Here is a 26450-nt window from a genome sequence, read left to right on the forward strand (position 1 = left end):
GAAGAGCATCTCTGAACACTGAAGAGTATCTCTGAACACTGAAGAGCATCTCTGAACACTGAAGAGCATCTCTGAACACTGAAGAGCATCTCTGAACATTGAAGAGCATGTCTGAACACTGAAGAGCATCTCTGAACACTGAAGAGCATCTCTGAACACTGAAGAGCATCTCTGAACATTGAAGAGCATGTCTGAACACTGAAGAGCATCTCTGAACACTGAAGAGCATCTCTGAACACTGAAGAGCATGTCTGAACACTGAAGAGCATCTCTGAACACTGAAGAGCATCTCTGAACACTGAAGTGCATCTCTGAACACTGAAGAGCATCTCTGAACACTGAAGAGCATCTCTGAACACTGAAGAGCATCTCTGAACACTGAAGAGCATCTCTGAACACTGAAGAGCATCTCTGAACACTGAAGAGCATGTCTGAACACTGAAGAGCATCTCTGAACACTGAAGAGCATCTCTGAACACTGAAGAGCATCTCTGAACACTGAAGAGCATCTCTGAACACTGAAGAGCATCACTGAAGAGCATCTCTGAACACTGAAGAGCATCTCTGAACACTGAAGAGCATGTCTGAACACTGAAGAGCATCTCTGAACGCTGAAGAGCATCACTGAAGAGCATCTCTGAACACTGAAGAGCATCTCTGAACACTGAAGAGCATGTCTGAACACTGAAGAGCATCTCTGAACACTGAAGAGCATCTCTGAACACTGAAGAGCATCACTGAAGAGCATCTCTGAACGCTGAAGAGCATCACTGAAGAGCATCTCTGAACACTGAAGAGCATCTCTGAACACTGAAGAGCATCTCTGAACACTGAAGAGCATCTCTGAACACTGAAGAGCATCTCTGAACACTGAAGAGCATCTCTGAACACTGAAGAGCATCTTTGAACACTGAAGAGCATCTCTGAACACTGAAGAGCATCTCTGAAAACTGAAGAGCATCTCTGAACACTGAAGAGCATCTCTGAACGCAGAAGAGCATCTCTGAACGCAGAAGAGCATCTCTGAACACTGAAGAGCATCTCTGAACACTGAAGAGCATCTCTGAACACTGAAGAGCATCTCTGAACACTGAAGAGCATCTCTGAATGCAGAAGAGCATCTCTGAACACAGAAGAGCCTCTCTGAACACTGAAGAGCCTCTCTGAACGCAGAAGAGCCTCTCTGAACGCAGAAGAACATCTCTGAACGCAGAAGAGCATCTCTGAACGCAGAAGAGCATCTCTGAACGCAGAAGAGCATCTCTGAACGCAGAAGAACATCTCTGAACACAGAAGAGCCTCTCTGAACGCAGAAGAGCATCACTGAACACTGAAGAGCCTCTCTGAACGCAGAAGAGCATCTCTGAACAAAGAAGAGCCTCTTTGAACGCAGAAGAGCATCTCTGAACACTGAAGGGCATCTCTGAACACTGAAGAGCATCTCTGAACACTGAAGAGCATCTCTGAACACAGAAGAGCATCTCTGAACACAGAAGAGCATCTCTGAACACTGAAGAGCATCTCTGAACACTGAAGAGCATCTCTGAACACTGAAGAGCATCTCTGAACACAGAAGAGCATCTCTGAACACAGAAGAGCATCTCTGAACACTGAAGAGCATCTCTGAACGCTCAACACGTCCAACCCTGAAGTAGAAGACACACTGGTCAGCTGAGAACATCAAACTGAGGCTACAATTCACACAGGCTCAACATGGACAGTAGAAGATTGGAGAAACATTGCCTGGTCTGCTAAGACATTCAGATGGTCGGGTCAGAATTTGACGTGAACAACATGAAAGCAATGATCCATCCTACCTTGTATCAGCGGCTCAGGCTGCTGGTGCTGTAATGGTATTTTCTTGGCACACTTTTAGTCCCTTAGTGTCAATCGAGAATCGTTTAAACGCCACAGCCGACCTGAGGATTGTTTCTGAACATGTCCATCTCTTTATGACCACAGTGTTTTCATCTTCTGATGGATACTTCCAGCAGGAGAACACGCATGTAGCAAAGCTCAAATCATCTCACACTGGTTTCTTAAACATGACTGAGTTCAGTAAACCATCATGTCAATATGGACCACTAAGTCTGATTTAAAAAGTAAAAGCACTTAATCAACAAGCAATGCGATTTGAGATGGCGTTTATGTACAGTGCAGAATGAGAAACACGGCAAAGATGAATACATATAGATTTTAACCCTAGAAGGAATTGCAATAGTGATGCTTAACTTGGCAAACGCCACTAAATTAACTCAATCATGACTGCTTTTGGTCCAAGAAACTTTGAATAACGTAAGTTGACTGGAGGGTAAGAAAATAAAATAAAAATGAAGGATGTGGCCTTTTTTATGTGTATATGTGCTCCAAAAATATAGGTTGCAGTGTGTGTGTGTGTCTGTGTGCGTGTGCATGTTTGGATGTTCAGCTATCAGCTGCAGAAATGGAGAGATGTTGTCCATTGCTTTGAAGTTGCAGAAGAGCCGGGCTATTCCTCTCGGATGATGGAGAGAGCCTGAAAACAACTTAGCCATTAACAGAGCAGAAACCAGGCTGCCATTGGCTCGCTCGTCCTCTCTCTCTCTCTCTCGCTCTTGCTCTCCGCTCTCTCTCGCTCTCTCTCTCTATTGCACGCTCGCAGCCGTGTAATTGCATTTTTTGGGGGGCAGACGCTGGAATGTGGCGAGATGTAAAAATCGTGGCTCCCTTCTCCTGATGGCAGCGCTTTCATATCTGAATGTTGGAGAAGAGATGAAATTAATTGGCTCACAGTCTAATGGTGATGTGGTCGATCTCCAGGCAGCCTGGGTCTAAATGATAGAGGCGGCGGAACGCACTGCAGACACCAACATTATGTAAAACCTCCAGGAAAAAGAGAGCTTTGACAGAAATGACAGAAGCCGTGTGATCTCATCGCATGGCATGTTGGGGTCTGGATGATTTGTGCGTCCCGTCATGCCCAGACCAGAGTGTCCTTTAGTGCACATGGCATGTGTGGACTCATTTGACTCTTTTCTTTTTCATGATCTTAAATCGTGTGTGTGTGTGTGTGTGTGTGTGGCGTGCGTGCGTGCGTGCGTGCGCGTGCGTGCGTGCGCGTGCGTGTGTGTGTGTGTACAGAAAAATCGATTAGGTTTTTAGATTTTCTCATATTTACATGTTTTTGAACTTTTAATCAGTTGTCAATTTTATGATAATTGTATATGTTTTCACATATTTAAATGTTTTTAATGCTTTTTCACAGCTTTTAAAATAGATTTGACTGTTTTGTAATGTTTCAATGAAAAATTATTATAAAAATATAATATTGTCATATTTTACATTGAGTCACATGAAGCTCTATATTGTTCATATTTCATATAATTTCCCAGAAACCAATATTATATTTACATATTTTCAGGTGTTACATATTCTGGAGTTTTAGGTGAGCCAATGTTGATAGATAAAAGGGCATGTTAATATTTCATGAACTTGCTCAAGCTGTGTCTATAGCTCATATTTCGCGATAAATTTGCCAAAGCTGCGAGACTCATTAATCCAGAGATAATTTTCTTAAAGTGATGAAGCAATTAGCGCAACCTGCAGTTCGTTAATAATTAGCAGGGCGGATAAACGAAACGGGAAGACAAATATTTGATATGTCAACAGAAAGTGCAACAGTAAATGAGCGCGTGTGAGAAATAGAAATGGCCATGTGCGCCTGCGACCCGATTGGCCGACTCCGCGTTCTCTTGGCTCTGCCCGTCCTCTCATCCATCTTTATCACTCGCCAGACTGTCTCACCTCCAGACGAGGCTGCACTCATCCGACAGTCACCTCCTACACACACACACACACACACACACACACACACACTTTTAGCCCAACTTGTGTGCGCTTGAGTGTTAATTAGACTTGGAGCTGAGAGACACACAAAATCTCTCTCTCTCTCTCTCTCTCTCTCTCTCTCTCTCTCTCTCTCTCTCTCTCTCTCTCTCTCTCTCTCTTTCTCTCTCTCTCTCTCGCGGTCTCTTGAGAAGGGGGCGGTGTATTTTGGGGGTTGTGGAGGGTATCAGTGCCAGCTGTCTGATCTGTGGAGTGCCAGCAAGCGCTGATTTCTCTCTGCCCGCTCCTTCAGCCCCAGCGTTCAGCTTGTTTATCTGTCCATCTGCGTTCAGGAGCGTGGATGTTGGTGAAGTGGGCATCTGTTGCATCTCTCTCGCTCTGCCCTCTATGGTCTGTTTTGGTGGTGAAAGGGATGCTGGGTAACGAAGGCCACGCCCGTTTGGCAGAGCGCTGGTGCCCGTCGTTCATCTCCAGGGGTCGCCAGCAAGGTCAGGAAGAGCTCATGCGTTCTGTGCCCGGTAAACATGGATCAGATTCACAAACATGCTTTTCACTCATGTGATAATTATGAATTTTAATTAAGATGCAACTAAATTTGGCACATTTTTCTTACAGTTTCCCTTCACAAAAGGGAAATTATTTTATGTACGTATTTGTATGGTAATGATTGGTTTCTATGAAACTATATATATATATATATATATATATATATATATATATATATATATATATATATATATATATATATATATATATATACGCGCACACACACACACACACACACACATATATATATATATATATGTATATATATGTGTGTGTGTGTGTATATATTATTGTGTTAGGCCTACTTGACAAAGGGTGTGTGTATATATACATATACAAAAACAATAAATAATAATGATGATGATAACAATATCAACTATTGCTATTATTATAACAGTAATATATATATATGTTTATAGGTAAATATAGGTCTCAAATAATAGTAATAGGATAATAAATATCCAAAATAAACTAATAATAAAATATGTATTTATCTGGTAAATAATGGTAATGTAAAAAATAAACATATACATAATTTTGAATATCTAAAAGCAGATTAATAATAAAATATTTATTTTATTAATTATAACTATTATTATTATTATAACAGTATAATATGTATGTAGCCTATGTATGTATTGGTTACTTATTTACCATTATTTAACAAAGTAAACAAAGCATAAAAATAAGTAAACAAATAAATGATAGACATCCAAAAGTAAACTAATACAAATATTTATTTATTTATTTTAATAATAATAATTATCAATATTATTGTTGTTATAACAATAATATACATGTATTTATTCATATTAATAGTAACAAAATAAATATCCAAAATTAACTAATAATAAAAAATATATTCATATGAAAAATAACTGCCATCCGTACAATATACAAAATATGCTGCATAAACTTATTATAATTATAATAGTTTGTAATAACGATGTTGTATGTCAATGATTGTCTCTGAAGTAATGTATACAGGAAGCACACGCCAGCTGAGTGTGTTTAGTGTTAGGAGTGTGTCCCGATCACTAACTCTTTGTATGAGGCGTATAGCAGTGTTAATTACTGCAGTCTCGTCTGCACTCTCAGTGAACTCTTGTCCTCCGCGAGACCCTCCGAGCGAGTGTGTTCACTTCCAGCCAGACGTGTGTGTCTGTCGGCACTGGAGCTGCTTTACATGAACTCTTTCAGCTCAATAGTGGAGAGACGTCACCTCCTCCAGGCCCTCATCTGGGGAACTTCACGAGTCCTCATCTCCTCCTCGGGTGCGGGAGAGATCCTCCTGACCGACGGGCTGGAATCAAACCCAAATGCTCACTGAACATTGCGCTTGGGATTTATTTATTTTATTTGCACACACACATTCCCACACAGACTTTCTAAGCAGCGAGTGAGTTTTTCATTTTCTGCTGCTTATAACTGTGAAAGAACACGAACCATCTGCTGGATTTCTGTCCTGACATACGGCTGAACATTTATTCCATAAATATACACAATGTGGCACAATGTTCAGATCCGACGTTTAATTAGGCCGTTGCCGGTTAAAGACGATTGAAGATCTTTGCACTGCAACGTCATTTCAGAAACTTTTCAATGAGTCTGTGAAGCTTATTAATGAGAATTTGATCTTCTTCTTTTTTTTCTTTCTTTTTTTTTTCTGTTTTTAGTATTTCAAGTATCTTCATAAATTTCGTCATATTATTTTTAAAAACTATGATGTGATCCTGGTGATTAAATAGTTAATTGCCACTTGGCTGGTGACTTAATTATAAACTGCAACATAATGTTTGCAGTTTAAATACTAGTAAATGTAAAATGTTGTACTTATTAGTAAAAAGAAAAAAGTACATCATACGCTTTTCCAGGATGCATTTTTCTCCAGAAGTCACATTAAGCACACAAAAATATAAATGCATATAAAAATTGATTATTATATATTTATTCTTCATATTTTTTATTAGTTACGTTAATGTTACTTTATTTATTTATTTATAAAAAAAAATATAAGGAATAAATATAAAAAATATATAAATTAATTACATTAATTAATATAAATTATATTTCATATGTACTCATATTTAATCATCTCATATGATTAAATATCTCATCAATCTCATATTTTAATATTTATTAATACTGTTTATTTTGTAAATAATTTATAAATTCATTTATTTATTTTAAAATGAAAACTTTTTTTTTGTGCTATTTTTCCAATATACTTGCTATTAAAACCCATCAAGGTAAGCTGAACTGAGAAAATGTACAGTCCGTAGTAAATATTGAAATATTAAATCTATTTGAAATATGTAAAATATATACATATATAATATTTTATTATTATACAATACATTTGATTCATATTTCTGTTGTCAGTCATATCTAATATACATAGTAAATTCACCTGCCTTTTCCTTTTTTTTTTCTTTTTTTTTTTGTAAAGTTACATTTAGACTGTTTACTGTTTACAAGCGTCATAAGAAGTGTTTCCAGCGTGTGGTTTTCTGTTGTGGTGAAGATTCGGTGAGTTTGCTCAGCACAGAGAGATTTTGATCTGATATAGCAGAGACTTTCTGCCAGTGCAGTTTCTCTGCTCAGTCGTGCACAAACCTTCGGTGTCTGAACCCATCACCTCATCATCGCTGGCCAGCGTTTCCTCAGGTAAAACCAAACAAACAAGAAAGTATCTGTCCAGAATCTGAAATGATATGTCTTGTGTTTCCTTCTGAGACCAAAACTATCGTCTGTCTTGCTTTCATAGACACTAACACGCTTCTACAACTGCAGCTCCATCCCAATTCATATACTATTACAAAACAGGAAGTTACAAGATTTATGTATTTGATTCTCAAAAAAAGAAATGTCTCTTAAGTCATTTGTTTGAGAATTGAATTGCACTGCTTGTGCTGTATGTTTTTGATTCACTAGAAGAGCTGGTTCATAAGTTCGGTAATCATTTGGTCTACACTGTTTGTGTTCTATGTGCTTTTGAACCACTATTTGTTAGTGTCAGTGAATCAAACACTTAGCAAAAACTGTACAGACCAAATGATTCACAAACAAATGACTCTTTTGAACCAATATTTATTAGTGTCAGTGAATCAAACACAGCACAAAGGATTCACAAACAAATTCACTGACACTAACAAATATTGGTTCAAAAGAGTCATTTGTTTGTGAATCCTTTGTGCTGTGTTTGATTCACTGACACTAACAAATATTGATTCAAAAGAGTCATTTGTTTGGGAATCATTTGGTCTGTACAGTTTTTGCTAAGTGTTTGATTCACTGACACTAACAAATAGTGGTTCAAAAGTCATTTGTTTGGGAATCATTTGGTTGGCACTGTTTGTGCTTTATTTTTTTGATTCACTAACAAGAACTGGTTCGAAAGAGTAATTTGTTCGTGAACCATTTGGTCTGCCCTGTTTGTGTCATTAGTTTGGGAATAATCATGTCTGCACTATTTGTGCTGTGTTTTGATTCATTAATAAAAATCTGTTCAGGAGAGACATTTGTTCAGCAATCATTTGTTCTGTGCTGCTCGTGTTTGATTTAATGACCCTAACAAATATTGGTTCAAAAGAGTAATTTGTTTGGCAACAATCTGGTCTGCACTGTTTATACTGTGTGTTTAACTCATTAACAAACTTTGTTCAAGAGAGACTTTGTTCAAAAATTGGTTCTTAGACTTTTTCAGTGGTATGCATGCAATGTAATGAATGTAGCTAGATGCTAATTCCTACATGCGAACAATACGTTGGGTTCTGAGGCATCAAAATGCATTATGATTTGGTAATATGTAGTAATATTGGCGTACAGCAGGGGTTTTCAACAGGGGGTCCGCAGCGCTACCGCAGGGGTCCCTCAATGATTCAACAAAAATGCAATATTAAATCAACTTCAACCAAATGCTAAATGTCTCATTGTGCCTCCCTCATTAAAATGAATGTATTCAAATTAAAAAGTAAAAGTCTATACATAAATACTGGTTATTTTAATGTCATTGCTGCTGTTAGCATCATAGTCAATATACTGTAAATACATCAATATGCTATATATGATATTATAGGCCAGGCTTGAAATCTATTTACCAAATACTCAAAAGAATGAGTGTGAATTTGTCTGTTTGTGAGGTTTAACCTGGAAGTTGTGTAAAAGAAGAGTAAGATTTCCTCATGACCTTCAGAGAGCTTTATTCATGTGGCAGCTGCTGTTTTGTCATATGAAAACTTGATCGTTTTTAAAGTTTGAATGATTTTGATGGAGTCTGACGTGCGTCTTTACGGCAGAACTGAAGGGAAGCATCCAGTGAGAAGACACCTTTAGTCTTCTGTCATTTTCTCAGCGTCACCCACATTCTCTCCATCTCTCGCTGTCGTCTCCGCGAGAAATGTCTGCTTGTTGCCGTCTGGTGTAACTCCAGACGGAAAGCGTTCACGAGTCGTGTCCTCTGAGCCCTGGAGATGAGAGTATATTTGTGTTGAAGGGCAGGGGGGGGGGAAGAAATGGCTTTCATTTCTTTTGTCTTCAAATGAAATTCTCCTGACTTTTCCCTCCTCTCTGACACTCTGATTAATTCCAGCATGTTGTCTCTTTACATTAGGACGTGAGCAGACCGGACCGAGGCTAAATAAACCAATCTCGTCTTGTTGCCATGGGAGCACTTTCCTCATGCCGTTGGTGTTTTGAGCTTGGCCCGCCACCAGATCCAATGCGCACCAACTTCCTGTTCCATGTGAGGGCTGTGAAAGTGCCTCGGATGGAGCGTTTCTACTGGTAGTTTATATACAGCAGGGTTATTATAGTTAATTGCCCCTACTAGCTATGCTTTTTCGGATATTAGCTTTCATGTAGTGTTATATGGCTCTTTGTGAATGAAAAAGGTCTGCAAAAGTGCAGATAAATGGAGTTATTGTCTCCTGAAAGGAAAGAACCGATTCTGAACTGCCTGGAACGAGTCGTCAGTAATTCCAGTCTTAGGCCTCATCCACACTACTGCGTTTTAGTTTAGAAACGGAGAATTAAAACGATTACGATCTCCGTCCACACCAGCGTTTTAGCTGCGTATTAGAATTGACCTCCGTCCACATCCGCCTAAGGCCCCGGTCACACCTGACGCGTTTTTCAGGTTTGAAAATGCGAGGCGCACAGCACTGGCCCATCACACAGAACGAGCAGTGCGCTGCGTTTTTTGATGTTGCTAGGCAACCACCGAAACAGCTGTCCTGTCTGTCAAGTTAAAGTCAAATCAGCTTTTTATTTACTTTCTGTTAACATTGTGGTAGTTAGTCAGTGAAGTCGTTTGCTCTTGGTAACCCGCGAGAGCACCACAAGTTAATCCTCCATCATCGCACTCTCCGGGCATGCAAAGCAACTGTAGCTTTCATCACTACAACGAAAGGCCCGCCTCTCCATTCATTCGATTGGACAGTGGGAAAAAACGCGATGACGTCGGACGCTTTTTCCTCTCTGAATTTTTTTTTTTTTCAACTTCAAAAACGCGAGGCGCATAAACAGCGCGCAGAACGCTCACTGCCATAGGAAAACAATTGAAAAAAGGCGCCTCTCACTGCAAAAAAAGCATCAGGTGTGATCGGGGCCTAAAGGTCCTTGCACACTGAGTCCGAAATTCACGTCCGAAATTTCTGCACGTAAAAATATAAATACAACCTCACGTTATGTCAATCACGTTTGCACACTGCCTGCGAAACTTTCGTCCGTCATAAAATAATTCGGATCAGGTTCGATTTTCTGCGTTTTTCGCATCCGTAGCAAGCATTTGAATGGTGTTTTGACAATTCAGAGCGACCGATTGACGGACACGAAAAACTGATGTGAAAATTTCTGACTAAATTTGCATAATAGCAGCCTATGGTCTTCATTGGCTGCTTGCGAACGTCGTGTACTTTGCCCCGCCCACAAACTCTGTAGTTGTATCTGAGACTGGTTTGGTTCGTGTTGTTGACATGTTGCTATTTTCAGCGCTGCAAATTTCACTTTTCTGCACTTCCAATGGATGAGGACACGCGCTCGGATTGATGTGGTAAAACCGACGCCATTGTTACTGTTCGTATCACTGTGTATACTACAGTTGAGAAAGCCACTGAGCTGAAAATAAGAAATGGTAATGAGCGTTTGGTTTCCCACATGGGCTGTAAGCGGGAAAAAACAATTAGTTTGGATACACACTGTATAATTTTACAATAAAGATCTGGCTCAAAAGAGTAATTTGTTTGAAGTCATTTGTTTGATTCGCTACGACTGTGTTGTAAGGTTCTGAGTCACTTAAAAGAACTGGTTCATTAGATGTATTTGTTTGTATTGACTATACTGTTCACACTGTATGTTTTTGGCCCTGTTTACACCTGTTATTAAGATGCGTTTGGTGGATCGGATCACAAGTAGACGACGCTAAATACAGGTGTAAATGGGGCCTAAAATGTTTTGAGCTTTTCTACTTTAGACCACTTCCAGAGGTAGTCGAAAACGCATTCGACCGGATTGCTTTCGTAGTGTAAACGCTCATGTGATCGAATGTGTTCAAACAGCCACAAAAGACCGCCTTCTCTCCGTCTACTGACCTGATGAGTAAACATTATGGGAAGCGCGATAGACAGATATGATTTAAACTTTGTCGGCTGGAGACCCAAGTTTGGTTTGAAGACTAAAAACGTACCAAACACAATGTTCTCTCTCCATTCCTGATGTTCTCCAATGTTCTCTCTCCATTCTAACACAGCATTTGGCTGGTCTTGCGGCTTTCAGAGTAGAAACTAAAGCTGATGCTCTCCGTAGAAGTGGGTGAAAGTGGACAAAAGAGACAGATTGTGTAAACGGGAATGTGTCTCCCTCGTCTACTTGTGATCCAATCGACCAAAACGCATTTTAAAATACCAGGTGTAAACCGGGCCTTAGATTCACTGAAAAGAAACTGATCTTAAGCACCTTCAGTATCAAATTGAATAATTTTCAGTTTTTATAAAACACTAAAATCTTGTGTGAGGTATATTTGAATAAAATAGCTGATATCGATGACCTTTGTGTAGCTTATATCTCTAATGTGTTTTTATTTTTGTCTTTTTGAAAAACAGATATCTTGGGTTGGCTGACCAAACAATAGCAAGACAAGACAAGAGAACGGGAACAGAAGACAACACATGCTTGACTCAAATTCACCACGTCACGTCTCCACCTGGGCTCTATATTAATGGTCCAACTCTTTCAACCCTTTACAACACAGCAAACAGCTTGCAGGTACTGTTTCCAAGAATTCGTATTGCGATTTACTGTTCTTAATTTCATTATTTATCAAATATTTGTGTCTTTATATCCTTATAAATGCAGTTAACCAGTCACGGTTGTGCATCAGTAAAGTCACCATGAAAGGCAAAATGGGCGATTCTTTTTTTTATATATATATAGAATGTTGCATTATTTATTGTAATGCATTATTTAATGTCCCAGTGAAACGGCTTCTCGAACAAGAAAACATGTTGGGCGGGACTTGATTCTGTTTATCGTAATTTGATTGGATTGTTGTGCTATGCTATTGCTGTGATGTCATGTGAGTGACAGGTTGTCCTGCCTTCATAATCTTTAATCAAAATAACTGTAAAATATCTCTTCTCTGAGGATGTGTTTACTGTCATGAGGGCGGGGCAAACTGTCACTCGCATTGTTCATGAGGAATTGATTGGATGGTTGTGGTTTGCTATTGGTCAGTCACATCCCGCCCTACATTTTTTTTCTCATTTGAGAAGCCGTTTCACTCACAATAGGGAAGAAAAGACGATTGCAACTTCGGTTTCATGCAGATTTAAAGCTTTGCATGGTAAAATCAGTTACACACAGTCTCGGGTGACTTATTGGTTTATTCGGAAGCGCCCGTCACCATCTGGCTCGTGCCCCGTGCTGTTGTATCGGAGATGCCCATCGACGCTCCCCTCTTCATCAGCGCACCTGTCCAAACAGATGTCCGCAGGGATTCAGGTTATTGATCGCGTGTGCAGCTCGAATACCTCGGCGAGGGTCACAGGATGAACTCCTGGGGTCTCGGAGAGGAAATGAGAAATCGTTGCAGGCGCTCTTGCTCATATCATTTGTTTTTTTAAAATATCTGATAAGCTTGCATGTGCTGGGTTTGTGTTTTATTTGTACGAATCAGGGCTGACTCAGGATAGGCTCCGCAGCTGTTTTCTCAGGTACAGTCCAGCAACGTTGAGCGAGAGGAACGAGCACGGCTTCGACAAAACACTCGCGGGATGGAAATCTGTCTGTTCGCTCCCGTACACTCTCTGTATTCAGGGTCTCAAGGTGATGCACCTGTCGGCTGTCTGGAGTTATTCTCTCAGTCAGGGTTTCTGTCAGGAAACAGTGTTTTCAGGCGATGGCTTGTCAGTCTGGGGGTGGGATTCTCGTTGTGAATGCAGTGAGCTCTGGGTTCATGCATTTGTAATGTATTTGTATTCCTACAATGTAATGCGACGATCTGTAGATGCAATATGTAGGACAGAACTTGATCAGGAATTGATTTGACGGCGAAAAGTGAGCGTTCCTCATCGGAGTGAATTTGCAGCCAGTAAAACTTTTAAGGAGGCTTTTAAGACGTGAACCAGTGGTCGTCACTTCAGCGAAGCTACAGACGAAACCTTTTGTTGCCCATGTTTTTTATTGTTATAAGTGTATGTATTTAGAAACATTTAAAAACACTATATTCACAACCCAATCGATTCCAGATGGATAAAATCAAGTCACGCATCTTTTAAGGTAAGTTAAATGGGTTGCAAATGTCAATTGACGATCACTTCAGGTAATGAGTAGCTTGGCACACTAGAGTTTTAAAGGATCTTTCCCCACACTCTGAAAGTGCAGCTGAGGACACTTTTTTGTTGTTGATTACCGGCGTGTGCAGTAATTTGAACAAGAGGTGGTCTGACTCACTTCAAACGACTGTCCTTTGCAGCGTATTCACTTAGCCAAGCGTTCAACTAAAGAGAGGACAGACACTTAATTAGCAGCGTTTGTTTTAAAAAAGGTAAATGATTATCTGTGTGCTGGAGGCATTCAGGTCTGCAGTTCTTCAGCTGGCCTTCAGGACGCGGTGTCTGATTGAATGTGTAGAGTACACATACACACACACACACACACGGTTAGCTTGATCCCTGTTAATCTTGTCAGCCATCAATATGTTTAGTCAGTGCAGGTATCAGCGATTGATTTTTTTTTTCTTCTTCTTATAGTTCAATGTGATTCTAGACCTCTCCTCTCATTCATCGTGTCCTTGTTTCTCCTTCCCTCTCATCTTCTGCTCTCTTCTTGTTTTTCTCTCGCCTCACCCTGATCTGAGTTCAGACCCGTTGAGATTTGGCATTAACATGCTTTTAGCATCTTCATGTGAAGTTTTAAATATACATAGGATGTTCTCAACCTCCTGTACTTGTTTGTGCTTTTGGTCTGTTTATAGCGGTTCTTGCTGAGCCAAGCAACAATATCCCTGTTGCTCATTGTTATTGTTCAAATCCCTAACACTATTAACAATTTATGTTCGGCATTTAACTCAGTTGGTGCCACAGACGCACATGATTCCACTGTGAATGCCTTTTAAATTATAGTTGAGTTCCTGAATTTGAACCATTGAAAGCTTAGTTGAGACAAACTATTAATGTTGTTTGCTTGACAAAGGCTTGTTTGAACATTTAGAGAAAAGTAAAAAAAAAAGATGGATGGATGGATGGATGGATGAATGAATGAATGAATGAATGAATGAATGAATGAATGAATGAATGAATGAATGAATGAATGAATGAATGAATGAATGAATGAATGAATGAATGGATGGATGGATGGATGGATGGATGGATGGATGGATGGATGGATGGATGGATGGATGGATGGATGGATGGATGGATGGATGGATGGATGGATGGATGGATGGATGAACAGATAATGGATTGGATGGATGGATATGAATGAATGGATGATTGGATTGGATGGACGATTGGATAGATGATGGATGGATGGATAGATAAATAATGGATAATTGATGGATGGATGGATGGATGGATGGATGGATGGATGGATGGATGGATGGATGGATGGATGGATGGATGGATAAATAATGGATAATTGATGGATGAATGGATGGATGGATAAATAAATAATGGATAATTAATGGATGGATGGATGGATAAATAATGGATAATGGATGGATGGATGGATGGATGGATGGATGGATAAATAATGGATAATTGATGGATGGATGGATGGATGGATGGATAAATAATGGATAATGGATGGATGGATGGATGGATGGATGGATGGATGGATGGATGGATGGATGGATGGATGAATGGATGGATGGATGGATAAATAAATAATGGATAATTGATGGATGGATGGATGGATGGATGGATGGATGGATAAATAATGGATAATTGATGGATGGATGGATGGACGATTGATGGATCATCCATTTCTATGTATTTTCTCCCTAACTTCAATGAAACCTAAGTTCTAGAGCTGTGGAATGTTTAGCAGCATATCATCTTCAGAAGCTTCATATAGTATAAGAATACTTTCATATACTTCATATATAGAATCATATAGTGACTTCAGAACATTCTCCAGTGTTACTATAGGAACTCCAGAAGGTTTCCTCCTTCAGCATCAGGCTAAACAACTCGGTTTGAGTTCATGAATCTTCACTAACTGGAACATGTTGTATACATGGACTCATTTGGGAGGAACAGACAGCTGTGAGTGTTTGAACAATGTTTTCCTTCTTTTCACTGATCTTCTGTTCGCAGGTGAATGAACAGATGACAGGAATATCTGGATGCGTCATTGATTAGCAATAAACAAGTTTTGTTCGAATCAAATCAGGCTCTCTTAAAGATGCATTCTCAGGTAGACTGAACTTTAAGAACTTACTCTAACAAGCTAGGAGATTAATTGATATGATCTTCATGAGTTTGATAACTGAATCTTGCGCATGAATCACAGTCCAACATATCTGAATAAAGTCATCTTGGTGAGACATGGTGTAGAGCGATTGGTTTCTGGTTCACGGGACTGACAAATCTTTAATGTGCTGGTAAAAGGAAGCATGTAAAGCTTCAGTAGGTTCTGTCATGCTGCTGTCTCGTCCCACACAGACACGAGTGAGACACTGAGAGTCCTTCTGGGCCTCAGTGTGCGATCAAATATAGTCCGATCTTCACACCTCATAAAACTCTGCTATGTCGCTTTAAGATTCTGACTCGAACAAGAGGAAATGGCTGCCAGTCAGAGACGGCGGAGCTTTATTGGAAATTTGTTTCTGCTGTGTAAAATCCTCAGGAGAACGCTTGATTACCGCTGAATGAGTGAGGCACACGCTGTGTGTGACTGGGAGAACAGGTAGCTCATCTGAGGTCCACTTTGTAGCTTATTCAGGACACTTACTCAGGATGAGACAGCGGTTTGCTTTCTTATGTGTTGTTCAGGAGCAGGAACGTCTGAAATTGATGATTCCACAATAGACTGACATGAGTTACAGAACATGAGCCAAATGTTTTGCACAGTTTTGCTTGTGAATATCTAATTTGAATTCAACTCAATGTCTCAAAAAAAAATAAAAAATAAAAAAAAATAATAATATATATATATATATATATATATATATATATATATATATATACACTGTATACACTGTAAATTAACACTGTATTAAAATATATATTATAATTTCAAGCTGGTTCAAACCAGTAATTTCTGAGTTTGAGTCTTTTAAATGATTCATTAAAAGAAATCACTCATAAAAGCAATTTCTTCTGAAACAAATTACACTGGGCACATTGTATGTTTTTGAAAAATGTCTTTGAAAGTCATTTGAATTATTATAGTATGTATAAACAGTCAATATTAAAATTGTACATATTTTTGTATAAATAATACAAATAGTAATAATTTACAATGTATATTAATTGCCCTATAGTTATAGCTATATAGCCTATGTATATTATATATATTCATATATATATACATATATATATACATATAACCTAATATATATATATATTTACAATTCATGTTTTTTTATTTGAGACATTTGGGACATTTTTGAATTGTGAATATGTTAAAACAATTAGTTCTAAGAAATGACTCATAAGAGTCATTTGCATGTAAATCAGACTACACTGAAGTTTTAATTATGTACAAATGGTCAATTATTTTGTGTGAAATTAAAATAACTAATATATATATATATATATATATATATATATATATATATATATATATATATATATATATATATATACACTATATGGACATTTTGAATTGTGAATCTTTAGAACGATTCTTTAATGAAACCACTCAGTCACTTTCTCAGGAATCAGACTGCCCTAGTCACAGTTTATGTTGGTTTTTAAGGACATCTCGATTTAAAAAATAAATAAAAAATGTATTTATTTATTTTGCTTTAGCTCTATAGATTCAAAGAGGGTCATTGAGAAGTGCTCATTGTAGCTGCCCAGTGCCTTCTAATCCTCCCTGAAATCACATGAAGCCGGTGTGTGTCGTTGGCATCAGACGGCGAGTGGGTGTGTGTCTGAAGCTCAGGCTCCTCCAGATCTGGTTAGAGGAAAGTCTCTTTGAATGAGGGCTTTTGATAGTGACTTTGTTGAGAGCCTCAGGTCTGTGGATTATTCTGAGGAGGAGCAGAAATCACAGACGAGCAGCGCTGGAGTAGATGAGGAGAACTATCTGATCAGAGGCGGCGGGAGTGGGGGTTGGGGAACAGCAACCAGTGCTATTAAACGGGACACCAGCTTTTAGATCTGTTCATGCTGGCCAGATCTCAATATGAACTCAAATTTAATGTAAACTCAAAAATAAAGCTTTCAAAAGGGCTTTTTTTTCTCTCACAGCGATGCAATAAAAGAAAAAAAATTGTCTTAGTGTGAAGAACAAAATTTGTAACCTTTTTCCACTATAAAGAACCATTCAAGACCCTGGATCACAAAACCAGTCACGAGACGCACGGGTATATTGCCAACAATACATTGTATGGGTCAAAATTATCGATTTTTCTTTTATGCCAAAAATCATTAGGATATTAAGGAAAGATCATGTTCCATGAAGATATTTTGTAAACTTCCTACCGTAAATATATAAAACATTTATTTTTGTGAGTCAATGCAGCACAATCGTGAACATAAATGTAGAACTTTAAGGAGATTTTCTCAATGTTTCGATTGTTTTGCACCCTCAGATTCCAGATCTTCTAATCGGCCAAATATGGTCCTATCCAAACACAACATGCATCAATGGAAAGCTTATTTATTCAGCTTCCATGTGATGTATACATCTCAATTTTTTTAAAAAAATGACCCATGTGACTGGTTTTGTGGTCCAGGGGTCACATTTGTGGAATGGAAAGATTCCACGGATGTTAAAGGTTCTTCATGGAACGATCGATGCCAATAAAGAACCTCTATTTTTGAGTGTAATACTGTCCTCTGAAAGTCAAAGTTTGATCTTCTGCAGGAGAGCGAGACTCGTATAAACTGAAGCAACACACAGATTTGTGAGCGGATAGGTTGGAACTCTCTTATTTACTCTCTCTCTTTCTCTCATTTTCTCTCAATCCATTCTGATGGGATTTACAAGCAAGCGGTAATCCGTAACCGCTGCAGAATCTGCGGCCCGCTACGCAATTCTATCTCTCTCTCTCTTTCTCATCTTTCCCTTCTTAAAACTAAAAATAATTTAGCTGCTTCAGTGGAGGACGCTGGTTTTATCCCCAAATCTGGGCTGAAAGGGACGTGTGTCTGTTGCAGCAAGTATTGTGCAGAATTAGACTGTGACAGTCTCTCTCTCTCTCTCACACTTTATTTCTCTCTTCTTCAGCTAAAGCATTTTAAAAATGTCAAGGATTTACCCTGTTGCTAAGCGGTTCACAGACTCTGTGCTGTTTTCCCAGTCCGTCATATGAAGGGTTTTGAGTCGGCCATCTGGAAGAGATGACAACCCACTTCATGTACATTGAAGAAAATGGTACAGGATTTATTTTTGAAACAATATGAGCTTGATAGGACTGTAATTGATAGTACATTTCATGATTACAAAGAGTATAACACATTTAATTAAATGTGAGATTTCGAAACGTAAAGACTGAAATCAATTACTGTGGAGTGTGTTTTATAAGATTACACTTTTGTTTTACTTGCAACTACAAAAAAAAACAGTTTTTGTTACAGTGTAGTGCACCAAACTTGGACGGACAGCGTCATATTAAAATTCGAAACGGTTCAGTATGCATTGACGTATTCAAACAACATGATTTCAGACCTCTCCAACTCAAAATGTTCTAGTGACTGGCCACATCTACATTTTTCAATTGAATTTGATCATTTGTGGCAACAGTCAGAAATAATGTTGCGCTAATGGAAAATGTAGTTCACCAAACCGTGTTGTTGTTCCAATTAAATATACAGTAAATCGTAGTAGCAATTGTTTATTTCTCACTGTCCCAAAAGAAGAAGACAACTTATGAAAAACATTAAGCAAAATACAGAACACAGACAAGAGGGTTGATATTTTATCACATCACATTATTAAAGATACAATATGTAAAAAAAAATTCACCGCTAGGGGTCGATAACCTCTTACAATATCAAAGGCGTAGGTTGATGACGCAAAATTTCCTGCGGAATTAAGGAACTGGTCGTCTAGCCGATGGATTTAATGGTGTTTATGGATGAGTGAATACATTGACGTTTATATCATGACTGTGGTGTGAAGCAGGGTGCGATTGCTAATAAGAGACATATATCAGCGCCACACACACGAGTCTCGCGGATATTAAGGAATAAGGACATTTAATTCTACCGAACTACTCGCAAGTGCTGAATTTCTACTCTCACAGGTCAGTTTATTAGACGAATGAAACGTGTGAGGTAACGCAGCGCTGTTCAGTCGCTCTACACTATCACACTAAACTGCATTTGAGTGTTTTGAAAGTTATAATGTTATTCTATGTGTTAGTTTGTCTGTATGAGACTAGCCGTAAGCTAGATCAATATTAGAACATACAGATCATATTCTAACATTTCATCATGTTGAACTATATAACATTGATTAGTTTTATGTACATTTTCTCACCTATCTAATAAAGTATACAAGAGTGGCGTCTCGTCAAGTCGAAGTTAGTCACGGACGCTAGCTCTCGGCATCTCGAAAACGCCACGCTGATAATGATCCTCGTTTTAGTTCTCCTTTTTCCCCCAAAGTCTGCTTGCCATGGTTCATAATGTTTGAATGAAACAACAACAGACATTATGCACTACGCAGTTGTCCACGTCTGTCGCCATGGTTACTATGGCAGAACGAGCGGAAACCAGGGATAACGCGGATATTACGTCAGTGACAGACAAGTGAACAGGGATTCCGGGACGGCCAATTATTTAAAATGGGAATTTCTCTGAAATGAAAAATCTTTGGGAATTTTGGGATATTGTAAGTACACAACTGCAGGAAATATATCACACTGTGCAAGTGATTTTTGGATATTTTATTACAAAATTCTCACGTATTGTACACAGGATATTTTGGTGAAAATACCTTATTCTAAATTAGGAAGATCACTGAATACATTCAAGAAGTCTTTTGCATGACAAGACGGAAGAAAACTTTCAAAAGCGGCGCTGCATAGATTAAAAACCTGCAAATAAAAGCATAAATTATATTAATGACAGAGTTCTCCTGCATGACATCTGGCAGGTGACAGAACAGACGTTACTTTGAGACTCGTGAGCATGCGGCCTGGTGAGAGTTCTGGCTGTGTGAACATCGGTTTCTTTCCTCTGTGACCCTGAAGGGTTGTGAATTATTCACCCAGAAACCCTCCAAACTCTCCTTTTGACTGTTTGTTTGGCTGGTGCGGAGTCTTGTTGGCCAAACAAGCGTGTAAAAGTGGAGAGACACTTTAATTTAGTTTAGTGGTGTCGAAACGCGCGTGTTTGCGTCCTGATGTGCAGATGTGTGTGTTTTGCGTCCTGATGGGCAGATGTGTGTGACGTCTGCTCAATGATTCTGCGAGACGGAGCGCCTCACGTTTCTGTGTTTAAACACCACCCGAGCATCTCCTCCCCGCCGACACGCATCTGCTGCTCTCAGACGTGGGATTGAACACAGATGCTGAGGAGAGCAGAGGTCTCTCGCTACAGGACCCTCAAGAAGAGCCTCACAGACGGACTGTGGGTGTGGCTTTAGATGCATACATTAACACATGAATAATCAAATGATTAGAATCGAAAATTGTAAAAATAAAAACATGCATACATAAATGTTTATACAATGAAAATATGTATAATTTTGTAAAAATGTGCACACACACTATATATTATATATAGTGTATATAATATATATTTATATAGTGTGTGCATGCACAATTTTTTACATTTTATAAATTTTCATTGTATAAACATTTATGTATGCATGTCTTGTATTTTTAATTACAATACTTTTTTTCATAAACAAAGTATATATGTATATATAGATAGACTGATGGATGGATGGATGGATGGATACAGATATATATACAGATAGAAAGACAGACAGACAGATAGATAGATAGTTTGATTGATAGACAGATAGATGGATGGATGGACGAATGGATGGACGGATGGATGGATGGATGGATGGATGGACTGATAGATACAGATGGATGGATGTATACGGATGGATACGAACGGATGGATGGACGGATGGATACGGATGGATACGGATGGATGGACAGACGGACGGACGAACACGGATGGATGGATGGATAGACGGATAGATAGACGGATAGATAGATAGATAGATAGATAGATAGATAGATAGATATGAAAATAGTGATCTGTGGTTCAGATGTGTATTTAATAACCTCTCAAAGTGATTCAGAGAATCACTTTAGACTTGTGAGTTTGTCCGTGACTTGATTCATTAGAGTCGTTCATTCGTGAATCTGACTACACTGCTCGTGTTGTATGTTTGTTGTTGTGAACAATGCAATAGAAGTATGTCTTGCCTGTTGATTTATGTTTACTACTTTTGTATCTGTGCTTCTCGGTCCCCAACTCTAGTCAGGGGTTATTGGTGATTTTCAGCATCTTGAATTAGTGATAATCCCGTTGATGTCTTCCCTTCTGTGCAAACAATGTCAGCCGTTATGTAAAGTCCAGGGACTTATAGGTAAAGATCTCACATAATCCACACGGGCTCCTGATAAAGAGCGCTCTCTCTCTCTCTCTCTCTCTCTCTCTCTCTCTCTCTCTCTCTCTCTCTCTCTCTCTCTCTCTCTCTCTCTCTCTCTCTCTCTCTCTCTCTCTCTCTCTCTCTCTCTCTCTCTCTCTCTCTCTCTCTCTCTCTTCTCTCTCTCTCTCTCTCATGATTAAACCATCAGCTGTGGGTGGTGAAAGAGAGAATGACGGTATGATTCAAATGGATGGCGAGATAAAGAGAAAATCATTATGCTGCTGATGCCAGATTTCTCATGACAGGGTAGATACGGTGAATTATTGCAGTGATTGTTGGTGTACGCACGATGTGTGTGTGTGTGCCATCTGACTGGAACAGAGAGTTAATTTCACTGAAAACTGCGGATTCTGTCGTCATTTACTCCACGACCTGTATGACTGTTCTGTGAAAGTCTTTAAATGTGTGATCAAAAGACCATTGAGCAAAGTGAGTCAACGAATCATTGAGTTCACGAATGAATCATTCAGATTGGAATTGTGAACAGAACCAATTGATCCAAAATAACGGATTCGTTTGTTCATAAATTCTGCAGGAGAGCTTTTTTTATAGGAAGACTTTATAAGTCTTATGAGCTACTTTTATAGTAACTTTGAAGCCTTTAAAATGACTCAAACGTTATCCGAGGGTTGGTAAAAGATGATGTTTTTGGGTGAACTGTCTCTTTTAGTTAAACTCCCACTCTGACTTTGCAGAAAAACTCGCTTTATTTTCATTCGGTCATCTCTCGCTCGCTATCTCTTTGTGTTTGTGCGCTGTTAGCTGCGTCGCGGATCATTAGAGACGCCATTTCTGTGACCGAAATATGAAACTGTTAAACGTGCATTAACTTTATAGAGACAGCACTGCTCCTGAGATTAATATTGCTCTCTAGTCGACTCTGTGCTGTCTTTTTCATGGCTGAGAAAGCTTTAAAGTCAACATGAAATCAAAATGGACTGCCATTTACCTTCTTAATGCACGTTTGTGCTCTTATTTAGCACAAAATGACACACAATTCTCTGTAACGTTCACTCGGGAGTGACACATTATATCAGTAAAATTGGTTCTGAATGCCGTTTAATGTTGACTTTGGTGGGTCCTCCAGTCACGTTTGCTGAATAAAGTCACCTGGAGACAAGAAACTGTTGTTTGATGTGATTTGAGATCTCATCTCTGACTGTGCGGAAGTCTTTCAACATCTGCAGGCTTGTACATGCACAAACCAGGAATTCAAGCACACAAACACACAAAGGAAAGCAGTCTGTTGCAAATGCCAGAGAGGCTGACAGGAGGCCCAATCGGAGATGGATATGAAAAGATATGACATGTGTATGGAGTGTATGCCTGTATAGGAGCGAGGGCTTGGAACAACAGTTGCTTTGGCAGAACAATTTGGTGCGATGATTCCAGCGTTGTGAAATAGCAGAGGAAGCCGTGGCGGGGGAAATGGGTTTTCTGTTTGATTGACAGCTGGAGAGATGGTCCTGTCATTCTCTAACTTTGACAGTTCTTCTAAACATGGGCAGTAAAAGGCACAGACGCCCGAATGAGAGGTTGAAAACGAATCATTATAGGTGACAGCGTATCCAAAGAACTGACAGACAAACATCCTGTTTGTGGAAGGTTTGGATCAGATTGGATGTTAGCGTTCTTTTACAAACATGTTCATGGTGGTACCATGTTACAGTGATGGTAATCAGATTCTTACTTTATTATTCACTTACAGAAGTATCTTGGTACCGTGATGGTATCCGATGATAACACTTGTATGAGGGTTTGCCGTGCTATTGAATGATTACCATGTTCATTATACCATGGTGTTTACATGATATTTTCTGTTGGTATTCAAAGGAAAGTGAATGGGTGACATACTAATTGATAAAAAATGGATTATGACAGGCAAGTTACATTTTCCAGGTGAAATATTTAACTTAGGCTATATCAAAGTTCATTTACTATTGAAGTCTTAAAGGTACAGTAGCAAAACCTTTTTTTATTTGTAATATATATATATATATATATATATACACACACAACACACACACACACACACACGCACACACACACACACAGTGTGTGTATACTACACAATCTATGCATGTATGTGTATGTATTACAAATTATATGTATAATATATATATATTTAATACCGTGTACATATATATATAATTTTGTAATAATACATACATGCATATTATACATACGTACATACAGTGTAGTGTGTCGTGTGTGTGTGACCAATAATATATACTACTATATATAATATAATGGACTTACATATACAGTGAGTGTATGTATGAATCTATGTCTGTGTGTATATATATATATTATAATATAATTACATTGATATGAAATTCAGTACATTAAATATATTAATTATCTGTAAAAATTCTGTTAAATGAAACATTCGCTGTTCAAAGAAAAAAAAAGCCTCTTGATTCTGAAGGGGTGTAAATGCTCATGTATTAATAATCATAACTGATTATAACTGAACCCTTGTCTGACATTTATAAGTGGAAAAAAAACAGAATTGCTCCCAGCATGCACCAGGCTGGACATGTTCTGTGGCCGCTGTGAGCACACAGGAAGTGATGTCGTTCTGGATAGATCCCTCAGCACAGCTCCTCATGTCTTGTTTGTGCGCTGCAGGCTCCGAGGGCCGCCTGTAAGTTGCTTGTCTTGCGTTATCTCTCGCTACGCCTCCACGACGGCGGCCCACAGGCGTCTCTGACAGGAAAGTGATGCTCCGCTCCTCCAGAGACTCACGCTCTTCCCTCCAAACGACGAGTTCAGCTCGCTGTTGAAGCAGAGCTGTCGTCTGCGCTGTCAGAAAACACACAGGGAGTTCAGATGTTAGCGGGGTGATGGGAGCACCAGCTGAATCTGAATAGGGATGTTTCTCTGTGGAGGTGCGAGAGCTTCTTACACCAGGCGGAGATCGGATCACTCAGGTGGAAAAATGGCGCTTTTATCAGAACACATAGCGGAGGCACTGAAACCTTTATGGAGACTTTACAGTCTGGATGGAGAGTTCTGCCGGTTATGGGTCAGACCCACACGGAGATGTTCTTCTAAACATTTCAGTCACTTTCAAATGGTTTCTTGTTGGATTGGCTTTCTTGTTTTTCTCTTTTTTTTTTTACACTGTAGGCTACATCTCCTAAAATAAAATCTTAGGGAAACTCTAAACCAGGGCTTTGTACAGACTTTTAAACTGTACTGAAAAAAAATCCAGAATAACGTGAAAGTTGGGTTTCCATTCTTCCCATTCATATTTTATTCGATTAATTTTTATTCGATTTTAAGATGTTGCATAAAAAAATGCGTGATGAAAAAAAAAAAAACGTAATTACATTTACAAAATTTGCGAAAACAGGTTTTACCACACACACATAACTGTGCCTCAATATAAGTAAACCTAAAAAAGTCAAACCTGTAATATAAAAATTTAACAGAACTGTTTATATATATTATGGCTATCACGATTCCTCGATTAAAGTACTCGATAAAAAAAAAAATATATAATATATATATACTGTGTGTGTGTGTGTATATATATATATATATATATATATATATACTGTGTACATATATACTGTGTACATATGATAATATATATATTGTGTATACTGTATAAGTGTATTAGTGCTGTCAATCAAAAATGAACTAATTCTCTAACATTTTTTTCTGCAATTAATCTTGATTAATCGCGCCTAACGTCAAAGTTTTACAATTTTTTAATTTATTATATTTTTTATATTGTAATACTTTCACATTGAATCTCCAAAATAATACAATTTTGTTGTCTTAAACATGTGGTTTGGAAACGCTGCTTTATGGCAAAGTTGTTTTTTGGAAAGCTCTGATTTTTGCATAAATTACACAACCTGGAATAGTATATACCCTGGACGTGAGCTCTTTTGATTTGGGCTAGTAAACAACGAGTTTTAAAACACTTGACATCTACTTCTGAAAACCTACAAATCTTGTTAATAATAAATGTGAATAATCATTTTACGTGGAGTTTGTTATTATAGTGCAGTTGTGGTCATTTTTAAAAAGAAATAAGCCAGTCAAGGCTGTGCGATAAAGTTATTTTACAGTTATGACAGTCTGAATCACATGACTCTTTTGAGCTGGTGGTTTTAATGAATCATTCAAAAGCCTCTTTGAATCAGTGTGACGAATACTTCACTGAATGAACTTCACATCAGGAAAATACCCTCTCGTTTGCTCTGTTTTATCTCATTGGCGTCTCGGAGAACAAATTGAGATATTAAAGAGAGGTTAAGATATTAAAGCGCAACACTGCATCTTTCCCAAATCTAAATCCGCTGATGAAATAATGTGGATTTATTCAGCGTAACGTGTTTTGCAGTCACACACATGACAGCAGATTAGTGGGCGGCAGAACGACAGGAAGTGCATGAGCTCCACTCCTCCGCAGCGCCGTGGATTGGACAGGAGCCTTTCTGTTTTGTATTTAATGCCTAACCTTGATAAAACTATGATTACCAAAAGCATGTGTAATAATGGATTAAGAAAAAGCCAATGTGAGGGGATGAGAAGCACATGATAGAGGGAATGAAGACATTAAAGGGTGATTGAGAATGACTGAGCGGTACAAAGACTCATGTGATGCTTTCTTTTTAGTCTACATGAAATAAAAAATTGACTGTTTACTTTATTTTCGAATGTCAGCAAAAGGTAAAAGCAACATTTATTAATTTACTTGTTTCCAATGTTAGTAGTATTTTCAATCTTTCATTGTATGCAATATTTGCTCAAAAGTACAAATAAAACATCAC

General features: G+C 38.5%; 2 protein-coding genes across 4 annotated transcripts in view; one reads left to right on the forward strand and one right to left on the reverse strand.

The window, feature by feature from the left end:
- The window catches only part of plxnb2b (plexin b2b), a 161889-nt gene that overhangs the window by 61050 nt on the left and 74389 nt on the right, over positions 1–26450 (forward strand). For all 3 annotated transcript variants that reach the window (XM_079604426.1, XM_079604427.1, XM_079604428.1), the window contains one exon: positions 11472–11634. The gene's annotated coding sequence lies outside the window, so the exon portion shown is untranslated. The remainder of the gene's footprint in view (positions 1–11471; positions 11635–26450) is intronic.
- Positions 15589–26450, reverse strand: part of LOC306994106 (sterile alpha motif domain-containing protein 3-like) — a 186046-nt gene continuing 175184 nt past the window's right edge. The window contains exon 10 of the mRNA XM_079604430.1: positions 15589–15601. The gene's annotated coding sequence lies outside the window, so the exon portion shown is untranslated. The remainder of the gene's footprint in view (positions 15602–26450) is intronic.

The sequence above is a fragment of the Phoxinus phoxinus genome (assembly GCF_949152265.1).
Source record: "Phoxinus phoxinus genome assembly, chromosome: 25".
NCBI classification, from domain to species: domain Eukaryota; kingdom Metazoa; phylum Chordata; class Actinopteri; order Cypriniformes; family Leuciscidae; genus Phoxinus; species Phoxinus phoxinus.